General features: G+C 34.8%; 1 protein-coding gene across 2 annotated transcripts in view; it reads right to left on the bottom strand.

Annotated features, from left to right (window-relative positions):
• Positions 1 to 16,915, bottom strand: part of LOC138710585 (cardioacceleratory peptide receptor-like) — a 684,299-nt gene extending 667,384 nt beyond the window's left edge. For both annotated transcript variants that reach the window (XM_069841577.1, XM_069841579.1), the window contains exon 1: positions 16,799 to 16,915. The gene's annotated coding sequence lies outside the window, so the exon portion shown is untranslated. The remainder of the gene's footprint in view (positions 1 to 16,798) is intronic.
• Positions 16,916 to 23,801: the final 6,886 nt, after the last annotated feature.

Below are 23,801 nucleotides of genomic sequence, written 5' to 3'. Positions count from 1 at the left end.
CGAGACTCGAAGCGCAGCGGGAATGACGAGACGAGACTCGAAAGACAAATGCAGCGAGCGAGAGCGGCAGTTAGTTTTGTTCATCTCTAGTCACAACTTCCACACGAGCAATTGCAAAATCTTATGGATTCAATGCCAAACATATTTGCTGCTATGATCAAAGTTCGAGGGTATGCAATGAAAAACTGATTTTTTTCTCAGAGTCCAGAACATTTTGTTTTATTATTACACTAGCCGTACCCGTGCACTTCGCTGCACCTGTTAGAAATAAATATAAAGTAATTACGTAATTAAAATAGGACGTTTGATCCAGGGAACATTCGTGTTTGTTAGAAGGATAAATCGTTTAATATGTTACTTAATTGAAATTGTATTTAAATAATTAAATTGCGATCATTTTGGTCCAGAGACCACTTATTTGGTGCAATGACAATTCCTTTAACATGTTTCTTATTTGTTATTACACGCAACCATAGTTTAATGAAGATTGACATATCATTTAGTTTTAATGTGTAAACTTTATATTACTTGCTATATGGTTCCATTGAATTATGGTAATAACTTAATTTTAACCATTGTTTTCTACGTCTTCAGTAAATGGCGCTTGGCCCACTATGGTTCTGAACCCTTCAAATAACTTAAATAGTGATACAGCATAAACAGTGATATGTAATTATATTTCTTTCTTTCGAAAATGTAAGAATTCACGATCTCCTATGTACCATTGCCATGGAATGAATAAATGTGTTTTTTCTTCCTACTCAAAAATTTTATATTTTGCACATGGGAATTACTGCAGGAACAACAACGCTACAATCTGAGGCGGCGGTGAAAACGTATTGTATTATTATTTTAAAAGTCTATCAGACCTACCAAATTTTGCATAGAATAAAACTAATCGTAAATCATTTTTAAAGAAACTTTTGTTATGTAACATTTTTCACAAAAAAAAACAATAATAAGCGAGATATTTCGATTTAATTCAGGCCCCGTTAAATGAAGTATTTTGAATGCCATATAGCCTAAAATCTAAATTACAACGAACTTAACTTATATTTCAATTTTCATCGAAATCCGTTCACCCATTATCGCGTGAAAAGGTAACAAACATCCAGACAGACGGACATACAAACAAAAATGTCAAAAAAGCGATTTTCGGTCTCGGGATGAATAATTATACATGTTAACGCCAATTATTTTTGGAAAAGGGAAAATTACCAGAAAATTTTCGGCTACATATTTATTATTATATTATATTATATTATATTATATTATATTATATTATATTATATTATATTATATTATATTATATTATATTATATTATATTATATTATATTATATAAAAAGTGCGTTGATAACGGATGTACTCTGATAAGAAAGTTTTTAATTTGTTGTGGGGGCTCTTGAATCTCAGAAGCAACAACCTTTACAACAGCGTAACATAATCTGCTTGGCTCATTACCCAATTTTTTTTGCATTGCATTTATTGCATATATAGTCTATTTTATGTATTTTAACACGATTCAATTGAGCATAGTTAAAATTTGAATTATAAAATAATGGATTACTAAGCTAACGTACTATTACTGCATACTAAATCAATACACTCTCGTTGTTCATTAATTCTCTGAGATTAAAATGAGTGTGTACATAAATATTATTTTAAGAAATACAGAAAACGAATGTACAAAAAAGCCTATCAAATTTTCTGTGCATAGGAATAGTTTAATAGCTTTCGATTGTTGCTGTCCAAGGCCCCTTTTTCGATTGTTGTTGCCCAAGGCCCCTTATAGACGAAGTCATTTGTTATTTCATTGCACCGTCTTAGATGGCGTTATTTTAATTTTAAAACTCATTTATCTCATTAAATATCAGTCCTATCAAAATTTTGTAAAGAATAAAACGTATCGGACATCACTTTTAAAGAAACTTTTGTTATGTAACATTTTTCACGAAAATCAATAACAAGCGAGATATTTCGATTTATTTAATTCAGGCCCCCTTATAACCCCCCTTTTAAATAAAGTATTTTGAATGCCATATAGCCTAAAATCTAAGTTACAACGAACTTAATTTATATTCCAATTTTCATATAAATCGGTTCAGCCATTATCGCGTGAAAAGGTAACAAACATACAGACAGACATACAAACAAAAATTTCAAAAGTGCGATTTTCGGTTTCAGGGTGGTTAATTATATATGTTAGGACCAATTATTTTTGGAAAATCGAAAATTACCAGAAAAATTTCGGCTACAGATTTATTATTAGTATAGATAGATACTTGGATTTACAAATTATTTTTCATTCAGAAGAATTTTCAGTTATTTTTAGTCAGTATGACTCTGTTTCCTTAAATTGGCAAAACTTCATTTCTCACACTAGTTTATTAAACCTTGCCGAACTGTAAAGAAAACAACTATCGCAATGTCCATATTTTATATGTTGTACAATATTATAGTAATGTGAAATTTTAATTTTCCTACAATTTTTTTCCTATTGTTCTATTAAAATTATGGCATATAGTCTATTAACCTGTTGTATCCTACAGGATACGTTGCCAATTTAAGGGTTGAACTAAATAGATTCAAGTATCCACTGGCATTTTTTCTATTCAATACTTATCGTTATGTAATTGTGACATATACTTTCTACAAAATACTTTTGAACGCTAATTACTGCAATTGCATTAGTATGTAGTGATTACGTCATCACTCTGTGTTAGCGGCAGATTCATACATGGTGAGTTTAAGATTCAGAAAAGCGTCGTTTCAAGACATTGATGAGCTGATAAATGTATCAAAACCAAAAAACACAGGAAAGAATAAAATGTAGAGAAATTACGAATTTTTATCCGTCCCAATGTTACGTCCTCTACCTTCAGCTGAGCCCAGTCCATTTCAGTGTCAATCACAGAAAATCAAGAAATTCCAACAAAAATTAACTTTAAAAATTGCGTTTCCTATAACTGTAACTTCAAGTCATAATAGTAATATGCGTTACAAGAGCGGTATGTTGACGTTTTCATGTTCAGGAAAAGATTGAAAAAGCGAAACGTAGTTGAGCTTTTTTAATTTCCGAGAACATGAAAATAAACATACCGCTCGTGTACCGTACATTATTTTGTGCGAAGATCGTTTATTACATACCTGAAAGACGAATTTCTAATTAGTTGCAATGAAATCTCCATGTTGGTTTCTGTTTAATGACGGCAACTTCGGAAAACCAAAATATCTTTCTTCAACATTGTTGCTATAAAATGTTTTCTGTGTTTACTATACTCCAGCAGGCCGTTATATACGTCTGTCTTTTTTTCCCCCAGTCTATAAATGCGAACTTAAAACAAACGGTAAGGTTATGTAATGATTTATTTTTTCATCTTAATATTTTAACAATATTATTTATATAACATATTGCAGTAATAACATCGGCATCTGGAATCTTGTTGATTTTTTCACGGCTTCCTTGATGTTACTTGTATCAGGAATGCAATAAGTTTCGTGGAGTAGTAGACTTTACTTAATTTTTGCAAATATTTAAAAACAATAGTTAACATTGCAATTTAGGTGAAATTGCAGTGGCAAGTTTCCAATTTATAATTATTACTATGTTAAACGTCTCTAAAAATAATATGTTAAAAGCCTAAAGCAGTAAAATCAATGTCGCGCTTAAGCGGTAAGAAGAGGGAAATTGTTATGTGTGTTACGTTGGGAATACTGAATGTGATATTTCACACTTACCGCGTATTGGTTCTGTGCGGAAAACAAGCAAATACGCACGATCTCGCACAAATAAATATACAGTATACCTGTAAAAAAATCCTTTCGTGTTCTTGTTCTGTTAATGTAATATTTCAGCTTATCTTACTTTAGAGATTAAGCACTGTATTGTTGTTTCGTATTTCCGCTATGAGTAGTTGGCAATAGTATTTAGTATGCTGTGATAGATAGCAGTTTGGTTTTTAATTTCATTACAAGGAAACATAATAATGCCTTATTGCTGTATTTTATAATAATTATTATCATTTATACATCTTGATGACACAACTTTTAACGCTTTATCACTTCGGAATATGTATGATAAGAACTTTCTTGTGTTAAATATTAACGTACCTTGTTAACATGTTTCGACCTATTTTCGGTCATCTTCCGAAATAGGTCGAAACATGTTAACAAGGTACATTAATATTTAACACAAGAAAGTTCTTATCATACATATTCTGATATTATCATTTACTTGAGTAATTCGATTTTGCAAGTTATTTAATTTTAGGGATTGATGTTAGTGAGAGAATGGAATTTTAGAATTAATATGGAGGAATTCATATAGCATCTAATTTTACATTTAAGACGATGCTGTTCGCTGATGACCAAATCGTTGTAAGTAGAACTGAAAGTCAACTGCAGACAGCAGTGTATGAACTACAGGAAGTTTGTGAGAAATATAATTTTAAAATTTCCATAAATAAAACCAAAACAATGGCTTTTCAAGAGAAACATAGCGTAAGGACAAAAATTGTTTTAAATGACACTCCTCTAGAACAGGTAACAAGTTTTAAATACCTAGGTACTCAATTTACGTATAAACATGAAAGTGACTGCAAATATAAACTCCCCATATTTCAGCAGTTGTGTGGTACAATAAACAGAAATTTGAAAAATAAAGCAAGAAAAGAAACACAAATTATTTTTTATAAAGTAATGGCAGTACCATCTTTGCTATTTGGATCAGAAACCTGGACGATGACTGCAGCTGACAGCAAAAAATTACAGGCCGCTGAAATGAAGTTTCTAAGGTCAGTCAAGGGGTGTACTATATAGGATAAAATTATAAATGATAAAATAAGAGAAGAATTGATGATCTTTTCCCTAGAAGAAAAAAATAAGAATTATAGAAATCATTGGGCAGAACATGTCAATAGAATGACACCAGAAAGAATCCCTAGAAGAATGATGAATTATAGACCAAGAGGAAGAAGACATCCTGGAAGACCTAGGAAGCGTTGGACGGATACACTATGAAGCCGGAACAGGCATATGCCTATCCCTTGAATTGAAGAAGAAGAAGAAGAAGAAGAAGAAGAAGAAGAAGATGTTATCCGGGCTAAAGGGCCGTGGTCTGTTGGAGCTGTTGCTGCTACACGTTTCGTCTGCTACTCCGGCAGACATCGTCAGTGGTGTGGCACACGGGAGCGCAAAGATCTCCTTAGCGTGTTGGGAACGACTGGGACTGTGGCTGATGATGTCTGCCGAAGTAGCAGACGAAACGTATGGTAGCAACAGTTCCAACAGACCTCGGCCCTTTAGCGCGGATAACATCAATCCCTATGACGCCGGCAGTGAAAGCCTACATTCCAAGATTATTTAATTTTATTCGTTGAATAATCTTATTAAATTGCACTCGTTCAATTACTATAGATAAGCGCATAATGCAAATGAAACGCATATGTCATATGTGCCGCATTCATTCTTTTTTATTCATATATAGGCCTACGATTTATTATTACTAATTTTAAATGTGACTTTAGACTACATACAACTCGCAAATCGGCGACTTGTACTCATACAATCTGGCAACCTTGATAATCAGAGTCACTCAGTAGACAGATAGGTATCTTTGGTCCAGCCCGTCCTATAAAATTTAAGTTCTTCCTGTTTGAGTTGCCTGGACTTTAATGAAAATTTTAACACTATAAGTGCGAAATAAACTTCATATACCTGACATAACTGAATTCTGCTGAATCCTAAATATCTTTTGCACTTATACATCTACGAGTACATTTATGTAATTTGATGTTTTTCGCTAGCTCTTAGTTTAAATGTAAAATTCTGTATTTTTTTTTTCACATTACTCACAGTCTCACAGTGAGCAATAACGAAAATCTAGTTGGACAAAATTAATAGCTTCTCTGCATTCCAACTGATTGTTATGAAACTTTGTACATATCTTATAAATAGCACATATTTTTGTCACCTACGGTATGATTATCTGGTAGCCTACTGTATTGTAGGGCAGAAAGATGCTTTGCCAAAAATGGACGTCACATTGAGCACCTCTTATGAACAAGTGTACAGATCTCAGAAAGTATGTGTTGTGGGATCCATGTTTATTAGACGTTATTTTCTTGTTTTGATGTATACTAGCACCTCTTAAAATATTGGATACTTTTCTTAACATCCTGTATACTGTCACGAAGCTCAATACGTAGTAAATATGCATCCATAGATAGTTGCTTACCACTAGGATCGCTAATATCGCCTTATTACAGACAATGCGAAATAGTACCGGCCAGTCTATTGTTCCTAGCACCCTCACAACTCAAGCTTCGTGACTGTATATACTATATTGCTATGCTGTGATTAGGCTGTGCTTCCTATTTTCTCAGAACTTCGTCTATATATGTTAAATAATCCGGGTGACATAGGACAGCTTTGTCGCACACCCCTTGTTACTTCTTTTGAGGTCTTACTGATTCCAACAATTGTTTTTATTTTTATTGTGGTATTAATGTACATATTTGAATAGCCCTATTAAAGGTATACCTCTTTCTTTCATTATTCCCCAAAGTTCCACTCGATTCACTGTATCGAAAGCCTTTTCAAAATCTATGAAGGCCAAAGCTGTCGGTATATTATAATTATTCTCTATTCTTTTCAATTATTTGTGATTCCTTGTGATGTAGAAAAGACACAATCCGTTTTCTCCTTCTAATAGAGCAAAATGTTGCGACAGCGATAGTAGAACAAAACTAATATCACGTGGAAATACAAACTTAAAAAATTCGTTAGTATTCGAGCATTTTACCATTCAGCTACCGAGCTTCTGGCCGCGAAACCAGGTGGCCCGGGCTCGAATCCCGGTCGGGGCAAGTTACCTGGTTGAGGTTTTTTCCGGGGTTTTCCCTCAACCCCATACGAGCAAATTCTGGGTAACTTTCGGTGCTGGACTCCGGACTCATTTCACCGGCATTATCACCTTCACTTCATTCAGAAGCTAAATAACCTAGATGTTGATACAGCGTTGTAAAATAGCCCAATTAAATAAATAAATAATTGAGCTACCGCACACTTTAATAACAAGCATCTTCCAATGTCGCAAAACTTCCGTTATTGTTGTTAACCTTTTGTTAATAATTTTTGCATATATCTTGTACCCTATATTAAGGAGACATAACTCGGTAGGGGGAAAGGAACTGGCCACCCTACCCCATTATCTCCTGGACTAGTTGCCTCATAAATTGTGATTTTTGGTATCACTTGTGAGCTTTAGACCTGTCTTCGGACAGTTGACTAAATAACAACAAACAATACCTCGGTAGTTATCTAATTGTTTTCGGTCTCCTTTCTTAAACATGGGAATTACAAGGAAAATAATCTATTCATCCGATATATATATATATATATAAGTATATAGCCATACAGTATATGGCCGTAAATCCAGCATATATTTGAAAAAATCTAGAAATTTGTTAAGAAAATTTAATGATGCTTATTTTTATATAATTCATTATTAAGTTCATTTGAGCCCGGCGGTTTTCTATTCTTTATAGGCCTACTTTTAGAGCATCCATAAGTTCTTCTATCGTTAAAAGATCAGTTACATGTTCTTTCAATGTATATTTTACATTTTCCTCAGCTTCCTACTCCATACTTGATGATAATAATTTAACCATTCTTGCTCTGAGATGGTATTCAATTGCATATCATCTAAGTATATAGGCAAAACCGTAATAAAATCATTGATTTCAGGGAGTTATGCTTTGAGATATTTCAAACAAAAAAGTTTAATGGTGAAGAGTGGGTAGAACGGAGACTCGCACCCGGGTTTTCAGTTCTACGTGCTGACGCTTTATCCACTAAGCCACATCAGATTCTAGTTCCCATGCCGGATTGAATCCTTCTCAGTTTAAGTTCTACCTCTCTGTTCCCCTTTGATGGCTTATCTTCATGTAGGGCCTACTGTGTCACAGAATATGTGACAGTGGCACAGTGTCCAACACTATGTACAGAGGTGCACTCATTACGAGTGACTAAGTGGCCGGGGTCCGACGGAACATGGCGCCGTCTTGAATCACGAAGTGATTACTTACGCTTATCATATTACTGTGATGTACCGAAGTACATATGACATTTCTGTGCAGGAATTCTGCATTACCATATGGTGAAGAATGGGTAGAACGGAGAAAAATTCTCCGTGGATAAAACGTCAGCACGTAGAGCTGAAAACCCGGGTTCGAATCCCGGTGCCAGACAGAATTTTTCTCCTTTCTACCCATTCTTCACTATATGGTAACACAGAATTCCTGCACGAAAATATCATATGTACTTCGGTACATCGCAGTAAAAAAGTTTAATACAATTTTGATCGTTTTAGCTTCCTTTTCGAGATTCAGTAGAACCTCTATTATCCGTGGTAATGAAAGGGGTGAATATAAAAATCGAATAATACGCACCATAAAACCTTTTCATAAATTAAATGCTTAATGCAGTTTCGTAATTTGCTCCATAGTCTTTTGTTTTAACACGCTAGATAGTGAATCAGAAGTTCGCTAATTTAAGTCTGATTTTGAACGATGAGTTTTTAATGGCCAAGAAAACTCCTTATGACGGCTGTCTGTGGAAAGACAGGAATAGTAGAGGTGTCATGTTGTAGATTTACATACTTTATACACCTTATACTTGTTTTTCATTAAATCGTGCAGAGTTGTAATTCCAAACTAGTATTCTAATACGATATGAACCACAGTTTCCCTTTTCCTGAATCGCTCAATTATTTGTACTTTTTCCCGTAGAACAACACGTTTCCTTTTGATACCTATGGAAGACATTTTGCATAGAAGTTATACAGTACGGCCACTCGAACAGTAGACCATTTTGTGTGAGGGTAAATGTTTGTAAAAGGAAAACACTCTAGTATTTTATCAGGAAAAAAAAAACTGAGATAAAAGGAGTCGGATAATCCACCAATCGGGTGACGGATATTCGGGGTTCTACTCTAAATATTGTTATAACTTATACGAAATATTATTCATAGCGTGTTCTGGGAAAACCATTGATTTAATTCCCAATATGCTCAGTCAATTATTTAAGAGATCAGTGTAGCTGTAAAGGTAGCTGCCCTTCAGTAAGGGTTGCCAAAATACACAGCATACTAAACAAATAAAAATAAAAATTAACATTTGTGTTATCAGTATTTATGATTGTTATTTTCAAATGGAAGCTACCCTTGGGAAAGTATGTTTGAATGATTGAAAGAATTTTAGTTTTGTCTTATCCGAACAAATGTAACTTTTCTTTTATGCAGAGTAATTGTTATATTGAAGCTAAATTTTATAATTTCTCACATTACACGACACGTCATTTCAGACTTTATGAATTGTCTAAAACCATATTCTCTTTAGGATTAGGTAGACCTATCCTATAATTAATGTGTTGGCCGTTGTAATCATATCCTTGCTCTACTTCTGAGCAGTAAATACGAAATCAAGAGTTGTCACTTGTCAGTTACTGCAGACTTTATGTCAGGCGGTAGTAAATTTCATGTTTAGCTTTCTATAGTGCCTGTAAAGTAAGTTATATTCATCATTGATAAAAATAAGAAGGTATTGTAAGAATTATAGTATGACGAAATTTAGTAAATAAATAATAAAGTAGTTCTTTAGATAATGCTAGCGTGCGTGAGTAGTGCTACTTGCTCCTCGGTGCAGGTGTTGTCAGCCATTAGATATGCAACTGTTACCTACTTGCTCAATTGCTAACGTTGACGCAAAATACTATGTTTTAATTTAACTGTTAACTAACACGCAACTTTTAGTCGAGATATGATTGATAAATCCATTAATTGTTTCGTCCTAAAACTGCTCACTGGTAGATAGTTCAACAAAATCTTAACTTTGTCGATACATTTGTCCGAACGATTTGGTCAATTTGTCACTATCAGTACTGTTACTGAAATTCATGCTTAAACCCACATCGCACCACCTGATGAGTTTATCAAATTGAATGCCAAACTAGAACTAGAAGTTCTGATAAGACGCATGATTCTGTTGTATAATACTACTCTGCATGCATGGCTACCTGTTTGTGACCAACTGCGCTGTAATCGATTAGGAACTGTCCCATCCTTCATACAGTCCGGACCTAGAACCCTGAAACTACTAATAATTCCCCAAGAAACGTCCACGTAGTTTAATCCTACGAATGAAACACTGTGATAATATGAACAGTCTAAAGCTAGGGTACTGTAATCTAGCGGCCATACATTGACAGTATCGTAAATGACGTTACTAAAACGTTGCCATAGAAATAAAGGACTATGGTTTACTAGAAACAGTAGGCAGTCATTCTCAGGTAAAAAGGAGATGCCGCTATTTGTATGACGGCGGTCAGTGCAGTGACAAAACAGTTCAGTCAACGTTTTTGTACGGTGCGGTGGCAGGTATGGTGAACGTTTTGAAGTGCTGAAGTGGAGAACAGGACGAACTAACAGTGCCATATTTACGCATAGGTCAAAATGGGCCATAGTCTTGGGGGCGGCAAATTTTGGGGATTAATATATATATATTTTTTTTTTCGAAATCGAGCTGTGAAAGTTTTCCCTTTGGGGAATAATAAAGCAGCATGTCTCGAAACGTCGATACCAGACAATTGAAGATTTGAAGCAAGCTGTTAGGGAGGCATTCTCGGAAATCACACCGCCTTTCCTGCGGAAAATTTCACACAGGACATGGCGTCGCATCATTTTGTGCCGCCACAATGATGGTCCCATACTGATGTTCTGGATCACTAAACAAGCTGGAACGTAAAGTATCAACCTTTGTCACACATCTGCTATGACATGTTCAAAATGGATGCACATCAACATACAAACAAGGGAGGTGACAAAACTTTTGGATTTCACTGTAGATCTGGTAAGATAGATAATTTCATAAGTATAGCTCATATGTCCCGCGCCGTGGCGTCGTGGTCTAAGGCATCCTGCCTAGGACTCGCGCTGGTTCGAGTCATCATGGGGGAAGAAATTTTCTCATGAAATTTCGGCCAGTGTATGGGACCGGTGCCCACCCAGCATCGTGATGCACTTGGGGAGCTACGATAGGTAGCGAAATCTGGTTGCGAATGCCAGCTATAACAGCTGGGGGGATCATCGTGCTAGCCACACGATACCTCCATCTGATTGGATGATCGTCCACCTCTGCTTCGACATGTGGGCGTGAGGTCAGCAGCCGGCTGGTCGGTCTAGGCCCTTCACGGACTGTAGCGCCACGGATTATTATTACTATTATTATTATTATTATTATTATTATTATAGCTCATATAATTATTGTACAAAGTGTACTAATTACTTGGAAAAGGTAGGATTCGGAAAATAGCAATTGAAGTTCAATGTCTGTTATTGTTCATTATAGCGCCACGATTTGAATATGCACATTATTAATTGAACGCAAATATTCTCAGAACAAATAAAAATTATATATAGACTACATACAATTAATTCTTCAGAAAAGAACACTCCTTAATATATGCAAAGAAAAAGGTTTAATTTTTGTCTCCGTTAAAGATCAACTCCCTTTAAGGTCACATTTTTTTAGTCTGCATCAAAAAGTAACTCTATTTAAATTCATTATATGACCAATCTGCTAAATACAAACCCAGCCTGGAGATTTGCCGTTAAAACGAATATAATAATATACTAAGACCACAGTCTAGTATATACTGTCACGAAGCTCAATACATAGTAAATATGCATCCATAGATAGTTGCTAACCACTAGGATTGCTAATATCGCCTCATTACAGACAATGCGAAATAGTACCGGTACAGTCTATTGTTCCTAGTACCCTCGTGACTATATATACTAGACTGTGCTAAGACTTCAACAAACAAGGTGGCTTGCGTTATGTAGAGTGGTGACAACTCTATTTGTAAATCCAGATAGATGAGGACTTGAACTTTCAACTAACACGAGAATGCAAGTAATCCACAAAAAATTGTAGCGCGACCTATATTAGTGCGCACTGAAGTAAAAATGCACTCATACGTGACACTGTCCTTCCGGACTTCGTAATTCATGAAGAGCATCCCCAACCTACGGATCTAATACATATATCATGTTTCATACTGAGGACTTTCCAATGAATATTTAATCTAAGGAGTTTTGAATTCGTATAAAACTTTTTATTATTATTTGTGTACCCTTTTTCTTTTGGTGCTTTGTAAAAAGGAAATCCGCAAGAAGCCATTGTAACACTATCAAATTCAACGTAGGCGAAAGGTCATAAGAGTAACGTAGCGGTGCCCGTTCACACGATGAATAAAAAAACGGACTATCCAAACATATACAGAATCCGGCATTTGGTTCTGACGAGATTCAACATGCCGTTGTAAAGGGACTATAAGCTTTAAAAATTAAAAAATAACACAGTATGTAGCTTGAATGATGCAATTTATTGGAATGTCTTCATTTTTTTTTAATTGCACATTTCAAGTGACCCCCTTGGTATTTTATGACCTGTTGTAATCTTACACGAAAATTATTCATGACACTTTGCAATAAACACTCTTGCTTTGAGAGTGGCCGTATGGCGTGCTGTTTCTGCTGCAGTCATAATTGGTCCCTATTTTTTCGAAGATGGAAATGAGAGAGCTGTTACGGTGAATGGTGAACGGTACCGACAGATGTTACAGACATTTAAAGGCGCACTAAACAGGGATGACATGCGGTTTCAACAATATGGGGCTACGATCCATACTGCCAGAGACACACTGCGATTGTTGATAAATTTCTTCCCAGGACGCATAATTTCTTGGTTTGGAGATATCAATTGGCCGGCTCGATCCCCAGATCTAACAGCTCCTGACTTCTTTTTGTGGGGACACCTCAAAGCAAGAGTGTTTCAAACCAGATCACACTCTATCCAGGATCTGAAGAACAGGATACAGGCTGAAGTGCAAGAAATCAACGAAACCCCAGGTTTATTGCAAAGTGTCATGAACAATTTTCATGTAAGATTACAACAAGTCATAAGATACCAAGGGATCACTTGAAATGTGTAATTTTCAAAAACTGAAAACATTCCAATAAATCTCATTATTCAAGCTACATACTGTATTATTTTTTAATTTTTATACCTTATAGTCTCTTTACAACAGCATGTTGAAACTCGTATATTTACTTCTTCCCTGCCATCCTGTTTTTTCAATAAAATGAAACATACAGAGCCTTCGAAACAATGCGACACTCTTCGTAACAGGGTGAGTGAAAGTTATAACGCCATCTAATATTTTATTATTCATTGTTCAGTACACTCTTTTAACACTTACAATCACTGAATAACTTTATGACATCTTTACTCTGTTAACTTTTGTAATTTACTTGACTGACTAGTTTCGAACTAGGCTTCGGACAATACCACTTCGAAACTAGTCAGCCAGGTAAATTTCAAAAGTTAACACAGTAAAGATATAAAGTTACTCAGTAATACTTTATTAACTAGTTACGTGAATATCTGTGTTAGCAGTCCTAGTCAGAGAAGTGTGGTGTTTAGAAGGAACCTTTCTTAACATCTGGAACTAACGATGAAACGGATTTCTGTCTTCAGTTTGAGTTTAACAACCTTTAAGTGAAGAAGTTCGAGCTTGAGCTGATCGTCCAGTGACGTGAATATTGTATTCTGCATAAAGTAAGCACAGATAATTGAGTTTGAAATATAGTGAATGATGAAAATGTTATGAGAAATTCGTTTATGTGTGTTCTTAAATTTAGTGAAGTAGTCTTGTTTTAAAGTTTATAATATTATATTAAGATCATTATTAATTTAAAATAGAATTTGCTATTGCAGGTAATAACGCCATCTCGTTGCGAGAATAAACTTTGATTTGGTATGTAATAGTAGCAGTTAGTTTAATTGATTATAAATTAAGAATAATCGACCTGACTTGGATATCACGAAACCTGCAAAATGGACGTAACCTAATAGCTACCACATAGAAAGAACTTGGAGAGTACACGGAAAAAACAATCAAAATCACAATTCTCGTAAGGATCATGCCTTTATCTAATTCAGTATATTACTGCTAACTTTAGCGTTTGTCTCATCAAAACTAATAAAAGAGAATTATCACTACTGATACACTCATCCTCTCCTACATTTTCATTAGGAATAGCAATAAATTTTGCAGTAATATACTGAATTAGATGATGACATCACCCTTAACAGAATTGTGACTTTGATTGCTTTCCTTTTTTGTATTGTTCACTTGTGGTAAACCTCGAGAAACATTAAATAGAGAATGAAACGAGACGCACCACGTGGAAAACCATTTACATTTCGATTTCTATGGTACCACGAGCGACATCACAATCAAGTTTTCATGCCACAGTATTATAATTTTTCTCTTTTGTACCTCGAACATATACGTTTCATGTCAAAATATTTCTTCAAGAGATAAGTAAAAGACTTTCTTTTATGTTCTTCATGCATTTATTGCAAACATTTTAAAATAAAAATAGCTGAAAAATTTGTAGGTTGTGGAAAATATTAAGGAAATGGGTAATAATTGCGCAGTTTCCATTTAAAAATTTGGAAGTCAATTACTATCAATTAAAAACAGTATTAGGCACGTATTTTAAAGGCATTAACATTTCAGAATAAAGCTGAAGGAATTTATTGAAAATGTAGAGAATTTTAATTTCTCTAGAATTGAAACATATTTAGATATAAATTATTCAATTATACTTAATTTGTACAGAAAACAAAATCCAGCCGGTATAGTTCAGGAGAAATCGCTTTATACGGACAGCATGCTCGAATTCACTCACCTATATTTCGAATAATGAGGAAGCAAAAATTGTTGTACGTGATTTTCATCACCACTTCGTATAATTTTTGCGCAAGTACGTGAATTGAAATTAGTTCAGTTTTATTCAATAAATATTATATTTTTAATTCACACTTTCTGTGTGACTTTACTTCTGGTGTTTCAATCTAAGGTAGTTTTACCCAATAGCTCAGATGAACGGATTGTATTGTGCACAGAAGAATTGATACATTAAAGAACGGAAAGACAGATACTACATTTTACATTAAAAATCCTTCTGCCAAAATATCAAGACAGATTTTTTGCAGCATCGTGATATTTTCTCTGTAATCAATATAATGAAAAATTAAACATTTCAACCATTATTTTTATTTCTCAAGAGATTTATGTCGATAAAATTTCGGACAACCGAATCTTTCGAAAACAAATTAAGTATATTCCAAGCTGAATGGTAGATCTTTAATGTTATTGAATTGTATACCACAGAGTGCGTTTCAATTTGTTATATATTATAAAATATGATATATGTAGAATACTTTATAATAGAAAACTATGACTTTCAGTTAATGTTACTCTCTTCGTTTCAAGACTTTGATACGTTTCTTTTTTCACTGTTATGAGAATTATCACCCAACATTACACATTAAAAGTAGACTAATGGGACTCCTTGTTTATGTAGAAATACGGTTGATTTTTTTATTTATAGAAAATAAAATTGACCAAGTTTCGTATAATAATAAAATTATTTCGAAATGAAGTAAATATAAGTCAACAGAAGGTCGTATAATGATACAGGATTACAAATCGCAGGAATATTTACAAAAATAAATAAACTCATACAAACGAAATAAAAGTAAATAAAAGAGCGTGAATATATTGTCCTCATTGAAACCGAATAAAGTAAAAGCAAGTAATTCAACAAAAAGTAGACAGTGATTTTTAAATAGGTATTCAGTTTGTTTTACTTTTCAAAACATAAACCCCGTTATTTCTGTGGGTAAAAGCTCTTACATCTTTGTCGGATGTATTAACTCGTAGATTTTTAATGTGAAAAAATACGTCCAGTTAATTAGTAATAAAGTATATCCACTAGCGAACGTAAGGTCTTACTTTGAGGCAAACAGACGCTTGAAGTGCTGAAACCTCCTTTTCAGTATCAGGGATTATATGAAAGTGTATTTCCGAAAAATAATTGCTAATTTTTTTTTCATCATAACACATTCTTCTTATAATTGGTAACCAATAAGAATATAAATAAATAATACGTCCATAAAACTTATGAAACGTTAGAGAAAAACTTCTAATGTACTGTATTTTATTGTATGTGTGATTTAATTTTTATTCATTTCGTTCTTATTGTGTAAGCAACAGAGATGAAATTTGAGTCTCTTAAGATTTTGACTAATCTAATATTTTTATACGGAACAGAGATCTTGATACACATAAAAAGCAAGAAATAAAATCCAAGTAATAAAAGGGTATACAACAGTGGATGTTGAATACAGTATTCTTTATGTTTATTGAACACATCTTCGATATAGCTGTGAAGTTCTGTCCACATCTAACAGAATAGGAAACGGAATATTGCCAAAAAGAAACAATGAATTGCTAGCCGAAAGAATAAACGTAGCTTTAACATCCGATAAAAAAAAATGAAAAAAAAAAACATGCTTCAATCTAATACTTCATTGCCGATGATGAACATGATTATGAAAGTGATTACGATGACGATGATGATGATGATGATGATGATGACGATAACAATAAAAAGTGAAAATAGCAGCTAATTTATTGTTTTAATTGCTGGAGAAAATTCGTTATTTGATTAAAATAAACACATAACAAGTATTGCAAAAGAAACCGCACCTCATTTTCCGCGTATTATTTTGCCTCCTTAATGTGTGTTTTGATCATAAATAAATAGGTAAAAAAAAAATAAGGGAAGAAGCAGTTTCCTAGCATCTCTCACGTGAACTGACCTACAGCCGTCGTCTGCAGCCGCCATTCTGCCGCACTCGAGCACTCACCACGCGATCCACGCGGCCTGGCACCGCGGAGACGACTGAGATGAGAGCGGACGACCGCCGCGCAACAAGTGACGGGGTTGAGCGCAGCATCGCGCCCCCTCCACGCGGACCCAACAATGAACTCGCGTCTCTTTTCTGTGCGGTAGGCTATTCCGCTAGTTCTTGCGTTATCAATGACTACAAATTGCTATAACCAAACACCGACCACCACTAATAATTTTATTGTTACTAATTATCCACCATCATTAATTCTCATCGACCACAACCATTTAATAATTCTCACTAATTATCTCTAATTCTCATTTATCGCTAACCATAAATAATTTTACAGCGCATCAGCCACCACTAATTCTCAGCAGTCACCACCTATTTCTAATTCTCAATGTTGCCACATTACTAATTCTCAACAGTCATCAACCTGTAATATTTCTAATTAGTTATCCCTAATTCTCACCGATCACCAACCAACCTTAATTCTCACTCATTACTAATTCTCACAGATCACCGCCCTTCACTAATTCTCGCCGATCACTAACCATCACTAAATTTCATCAGTCGCCTCCCATTACTAATTCTCACCAAAAAAAACAACAGTTAATTCTCACGAAACTAATCATTGACCATTACCCATTCTCACCAATCACTTTTCATTACAAATTCTCGCCAAACATAACTGTTACTAATTCTCTGAAATACCAAAAGTTACAAATTCTCACTAGCCACTGTCCATTACTAGTTCTCACCAATAACCACCCATCATTATTTCTCACAGATCGCCAACTATCCCTAATTTTCACAGCCCCTTATTTAGTTAGTGTTGCGCCCCCAACAACTAACTTACGAAGGCCCTAAAGCCTTGGTTTTTCTGATCCTACGCATGCGACGTGCGAGGTGCGATGCCCGCCTCGCACAAATCCAGACTACACGAGAGATAGTGAGTGGTTTCTATAAATGCGAGGTGCGAGGTCTGTGTACCTACCACTCACTATCTCTCGTGTAGTCTGGATTTGTGCGAGGCGGGCATCGCACCTCGCACGCCGCATGCGTCGGTTCAGAAAAACCAAAGATCTAACCTTAGATATTTAGCAGTCAAACTAAAAAAAATGGCATATAACAGCAATTTAACAAGTATGCCACTGTCAAAATCAGGTATCTGCAAAGTAGGAAAATATCTCAAATTTATTTTCAATTCGATTTATTTATTTTTTCTCAAAATGTTGTCGTCCTACGAATTTTCCGCCGTGGGCTTGGGTAAAGCCTTGGTTTTTCTGATGTGGGCCGCACAGCCTATCACTGTTTCTCACCGATCGCTACCGTCACTAATTCTCACTAGTGACCGACAGTTCTTAATTCTCACGAAACGCTAACCCTTACTAATTCTCACGAAACACCAAACAAACGTTACCGAAACTAATTATCATTAGTCACCGCGTATTACTAACTCTCACTAACCACTAACCATTACTAATTTCATAAGTCACCAACCAATACCAAATTCTAACCAGCCACCTTCCGTTACTAATTCTCACCAAACACCAAGCGTTATTAATTTTCACGAAACACCAAACGTTGCTAATTCTAATCAGTCACCGCCCATTACTAGTTCTTATCAGTCAGTAATCATCATAACCAGTCACCATCATAACCAATAACCGCCCATCACAATTTTTGACAAGTCATCACCCATCACTAATTCTCACCAGTGACCAACCGTTATTAATTCTCATTAGTTACCGTCATATACTAGTTCTCAACAAACATTAACCATTACTAATATTCAATAATCATTAGTCATTACTAATTCTCTCCAGTCATCAAACACCAACCGGCACTAATTCTTATCTAATATTCACTGTTACTAATTCTCGCTCATCACCAAGGTGCCAATTAACGGAGCCATGGGAGAATTTCCCTCCCTGTTGGGAAGTTATTCCCCTCTCATAAATTCATATTAAGATCCCTGCCAGGGATAACGTCTATCCCCCCTTCACAAAATATAATTTTATTGTTTTAATACGAGTTTACTTTATAAAGTAAGCAAAGAAAATAATAGGCTATTGATGTATTATCACCGCCAAACTAACAACAATCAATAACTTAGGAATTACACATCTTATCTCTTAAGTCTGCTCAAGGCTATAATTATTATTATGTTCAAGATACAAGACAAGCAACTCAGTGCGACCAAGCGTTGAACGGTATCGAATGAGGATAAAAATAATTTTATGTATGGTATTCTCTATCTAGGATTCTATCTCTCCCTCAACAGAAATCTTGATTCGTACCCTGGTTATCACCAACCATTACTAATTCTTAATTATCACCAATCATCACAAATTTCCACCGAACACCAAGCAGGTTCACCGCTGTGGAGTAACGGTTAACATGCCTGACCGTGAAACGAGCGGGCTCGGCTTCAAATCTTGTTTGGGACAAGTTACCTGGTTGAGATTTTTTCCGGGATTTTCCCTCAACCCATTGAGAGCAAATGCTGGGTAACTTTGGACTCTGGGCCCTGGATTCATTTAGCTGACATCATCACCTTCATTTCATTCAGACGCTAGAGATGTTGATAAAGCGACGTAAAATAAACCATTCAAAACACTAAGCATTACTAATTCTAACCACTGATATACTGTCGCTATTTTTGACAAACCATAAACCGTTACTAATTTTAGCAATCATGAACAAACCACCGGCGTGGCTCAGTCGGCTAAGGCACTTGTCTGCCGGTCTGAAGTTGCGTTCGGGCGCTGGTTCGATCCCCGCTTGGGCTGATTATCTGGTTGGGTTTTTTCCGAGGTTTTCCCCAACCGTAATGTGAATTCAACGTAATCTATGGCGAATCCTTGGCCTCATCTCGCCAAATATCATCTCGCTATCACCAATCTCATCGAGCTAAATAACCTAGTAGTTGATACAGCGTCGTTAAATAACCAACTAAAAAAATCATGAACAATCAATCACTAATTCTCGTAAATCATAACCTGGTACAGGTTGTCAATAATCACAATCACAATAAAAACCAACTACCATTAATTTTCATCAGTTACAGATCACAATTATTGCCAATCGTCAGCATTTGTATTATCTAATCTCAATCATTGCCAATTTTCACCAATAAACGACAAGACAGTAATAATGCTATCCAAACATAACTGTCGTCAGATACCTCCAATTGCCATATGTTACTAATCGTCAAAATGGTAGATTTATTTAAAATTATGTATATTTAATAACTTTCGGAAATTCATTTTAGCTAGAAGCCTTACTGTCTGTAATTCTGAGACCTCTAGCAGCTGCAGGCTATTAAATATACTTTTGTGCGAGATCGTGCGTATTTGCTTGGTTTCCGCAAAAAACCAATCCGCGGTAAGTCTAAAATTCCACATTCAGTATTCCCAACCTAACACACATAACAATTTCCCTCTTCTTACCCCTTAAGTGACATATTGATTTTACTGCTTTAAGCTTTTAACATATTATTTTAGAGACGTTCAATATAGTAATAATTATAAATCGAAAACTTACCATTGCAATTTCACCTAAATTGCATTGTTAATTAGTGTTTTTAAATGTTTGCAAAAATTAAGTAAACTCTACAACTCCACTAAAGTTACTGCATTCGTGATGCATGTAACATTAAGGAAGCCGTTTGTTTTAAGTTCGCATTTATAGACTGGGGGAAAAAAAGACAGACGTATATCACGGCCTGCTGGAGTATAGTAAACACAGAAAACATTTTAAAGCAACAATGTTGAAGATAGATATTTTTGTTTTCCAAATTTGCCGTCATTGAACAGAAACCAAGATGGAGATTTCATTGCAACTAATTAGAAATTCCTCTTTCAGGTATGTAATAAACGATCTTCGCACAAAATAATGTATGATACACGAGCGGTATGTTTTCTTTCAATTCTCGGAAATTAAAAAAGCTCAACTAAGTTTCGCTTTTTTAAACTTTTCCTCGAACATGAAAACTTCAACATACCGCTCTTGTAACGCATATTACTATACCATAACTAGTGTCTAAACTGGTCTTTATCTCACCGTCCTTACCAACCTAAACAAATGGCTTTATTTAAAGAAGCGACAAAAGTTTTAAGTCATAGCAATGGATTAAAATGTTTAAATCATTCTCTCCATGACAACCAACAAATTAGCGACAATAAAATCCATACATTCTTTCATTATAACTTCTTCACAAGCAACACATTGCAAAGCTCGAGCCTACAATTTAAAATTATTCAGATGCCATTAATGGATAAGATATTATACAGGGTGGAGAGGGACCGATGGACCAAAATTTAAGAGATGATTCTACATGTTAAATTAACAAAACTTTTATTACACTTCTCCTTCGATGAAACACCGTTAAGCAGGAAAAAAATAGTCTTTGCCCAATGTTTGCAGCGCTCTATTGCGGTAATGGCCCGAGAGAAATGACTGATTGCTATACAGGCAGATAGGTAAAAATAATCTGAACAGTTAATGTCTTGAATTTTTTTTTTTTTTTTTTTTTTGCGTATCAAACCGTTTAGCTACGAATTTAAATTGAATAATTGCGAAAATCGTTAAAATAAATCTTGCAACTCAGCGTACTGTTGCGCATCACTGATTGAGTACAGCAGAGGGGGAGGGGAAGGTAAGAAGTGCATTCTGCGCTTGGTAGCGTTATTGCAGTAGCCGTGATGTTGCCAAATGCTTCATAGAAACGTAACGATTTCCTCTAAAACGGTGAATGTTAGAGAAAAAACTTATTTAGATTTTTCAAATCTCTCCTCATGATCTATTACCAGATTCATTTTTGTGCAGAGCTTACCATAGCACACGAGAGTAAATAGATTTTGTGCGATAGTGGAAATTATCACCCTAGGCTTTGCCTCGTACGTAATAGAATTCCTTGTTGCGGAAGAAAAAACAGTGATAAATATTCACAACCGTTCATGTAAAGTCCATGGAAGGTCTGTAGTTGACAGGAGCAGTGTTGGACGCCAGGCAAAAGAAATGACGGCTTCAGGAAGGGGAATAATAGGACTTCACGATCTGCCGCCGTCTGGACGACCAGCCATGTCTGTTAGCAGCAGCGGGTTTAACTCTTATGATGCAAGATGAATCCTGATAGAAGTTTCTTAGTTTAGCACATTCTGTCGGAGTGTGCTAGCTGTGTTTCAATGATAGTGATGGGAAGGGAATGGTTATAAGTGTTGCCAACTGTACGAATTTTAAACATATTACATTATGGATACTCATTATTCACAAGAATTTGTCAGTTTTATAATACTGTATCAGTAGAATTATTGAATTATAAAATCGTATTTTATATAGTATTTCTGATTATTATGAATGATATTATGGAAGGGTCTGTTGGCAATGCTAAAAGAGGTATAAGATGGGGATTAAACGATACTTTGGAAGATCTGGATTTCGCTGATGATGTCTGTTTGCTCTCCCATAGTTTTGGTGATATACGGAATAAAGTCAATACTTTATGAGAAATAATAAAATGGGCTCATATGAAAATAAACGTAAAGAAAACTAAAGAAATGAGATTAAAGAGTAAAAAGACAAATAAAGTTATAATATATAACAATACCATTGATACTGTTCAAGAATTTAAATATTTGGGTAGTATAATTGACAAGGATGGTGGAGCCTTTGAGGATATAAAAAAACCGAATAAAAATGCAAATAGTGCATTTGTCCATTTGTACCCAATATGGAAATCTTATATTATATCTAGATCTACAAAAATTAAAATCTTTAACAGTAATGTGAAATCAGTCTTATTATATGGCTGTGAGACATGGAAAATAAGTAAAATTATACAAAATAAACTGCAAACATTTGTTAATAGATGTTTACGAAGAATTTTAAAAATTAGATGGCCAGATATAATAACAAACTCAGAACTATGGAAGAAATCACAATAGAAATCAAAAGACGAAAGTGGAATTGGATAGGGCACACAATCAGGAAAGAAGATGGAGCAGTAGAAAGAATGGCTTTGGATTAGAACCCTCAGGGTAGTAGAACAAGAGGAAGGCCAAAAAGTACATGGAAGAGAACAGTTTTGGAGGAAATTGCTAGGGAGGTGAAAACATGGCGAAGTGAAGAAGTTGGCTACAAATAGGGTCCGATGGAGGCACTTTGTGAATGCCTATGCTCCTCATGAGGAGATACAGGAGTTTGATTGGTTGAATGATTGATTTTTATATAGCCAATTTAGAGTTTCAGTCCGAGACAGAGTAGCTATATTAGCCACATGGTCAGTAATTAATTATTGGCAATCCTGTCACGTTTGAATCTAATAAAAAAGCTGTTTTTGTGAACAGATCGGGCAGCAGACAGAATGATTTGTAAATAGTTTTCATTTTAATGTTCAACCGTTATTTTCATATGCATATGTTAAAGCAAGAATCATAATGTGGTAAGCATATTGTGGTTAATCTTTTCATTTAAATTAATACTCCTTTGTATGTATGTATTTATTAACACTACAATATTGGGTATACACCCGGTGGTAGTGATACTGTATATAATAAACAATAATAACATTACAATAATTATATTAATAAAATTTACAGTAATTATAGCAATAAAAAATGAAATAAACGTAAATTTAATTATAACTATAATTAAATAGATGCAATAAACCTAGGACTATAAATAAAAACTATGCTATAATAACGCCTACAATAAGTAAAAGTAAACCTAATTTGTAAGTACTTCTATTAAACCCAACTATTACCAAATTAAATAATCACATATCACCTTAATTACATATCAACTTAATTACATATCTTACTTACTTACTTACTTATTTACTTACTTACTTATTTACTTACTTACTTACTTACTTACTTACTTACTGGCTTTTAAGGAACCCGGAGGTTCATTGCCGCCCTCACATAAGCCCGCCATTGGTCCCTATCCTGAGCAAGATTAATCCATT

This window comes from Periplaneta americana, chromosome 12, assembly GCF_040183065.1.
Source record: "Periplaneta americana isolate PAMFEO1 chromosome 12, P.americana_PAMFEO1_priV1, whole genome shotgun sequence".
In the NCBI taxonomy this organism is placed as follows: Eukaryota; Metazoa; Arthropoda; class Insecta; order Blattodea; family Blattidae; genus Periplaneta; species Periplaneta americana.
This window is presented reverse-complemented; position numbering and strand designations above follow the sequence as displayed.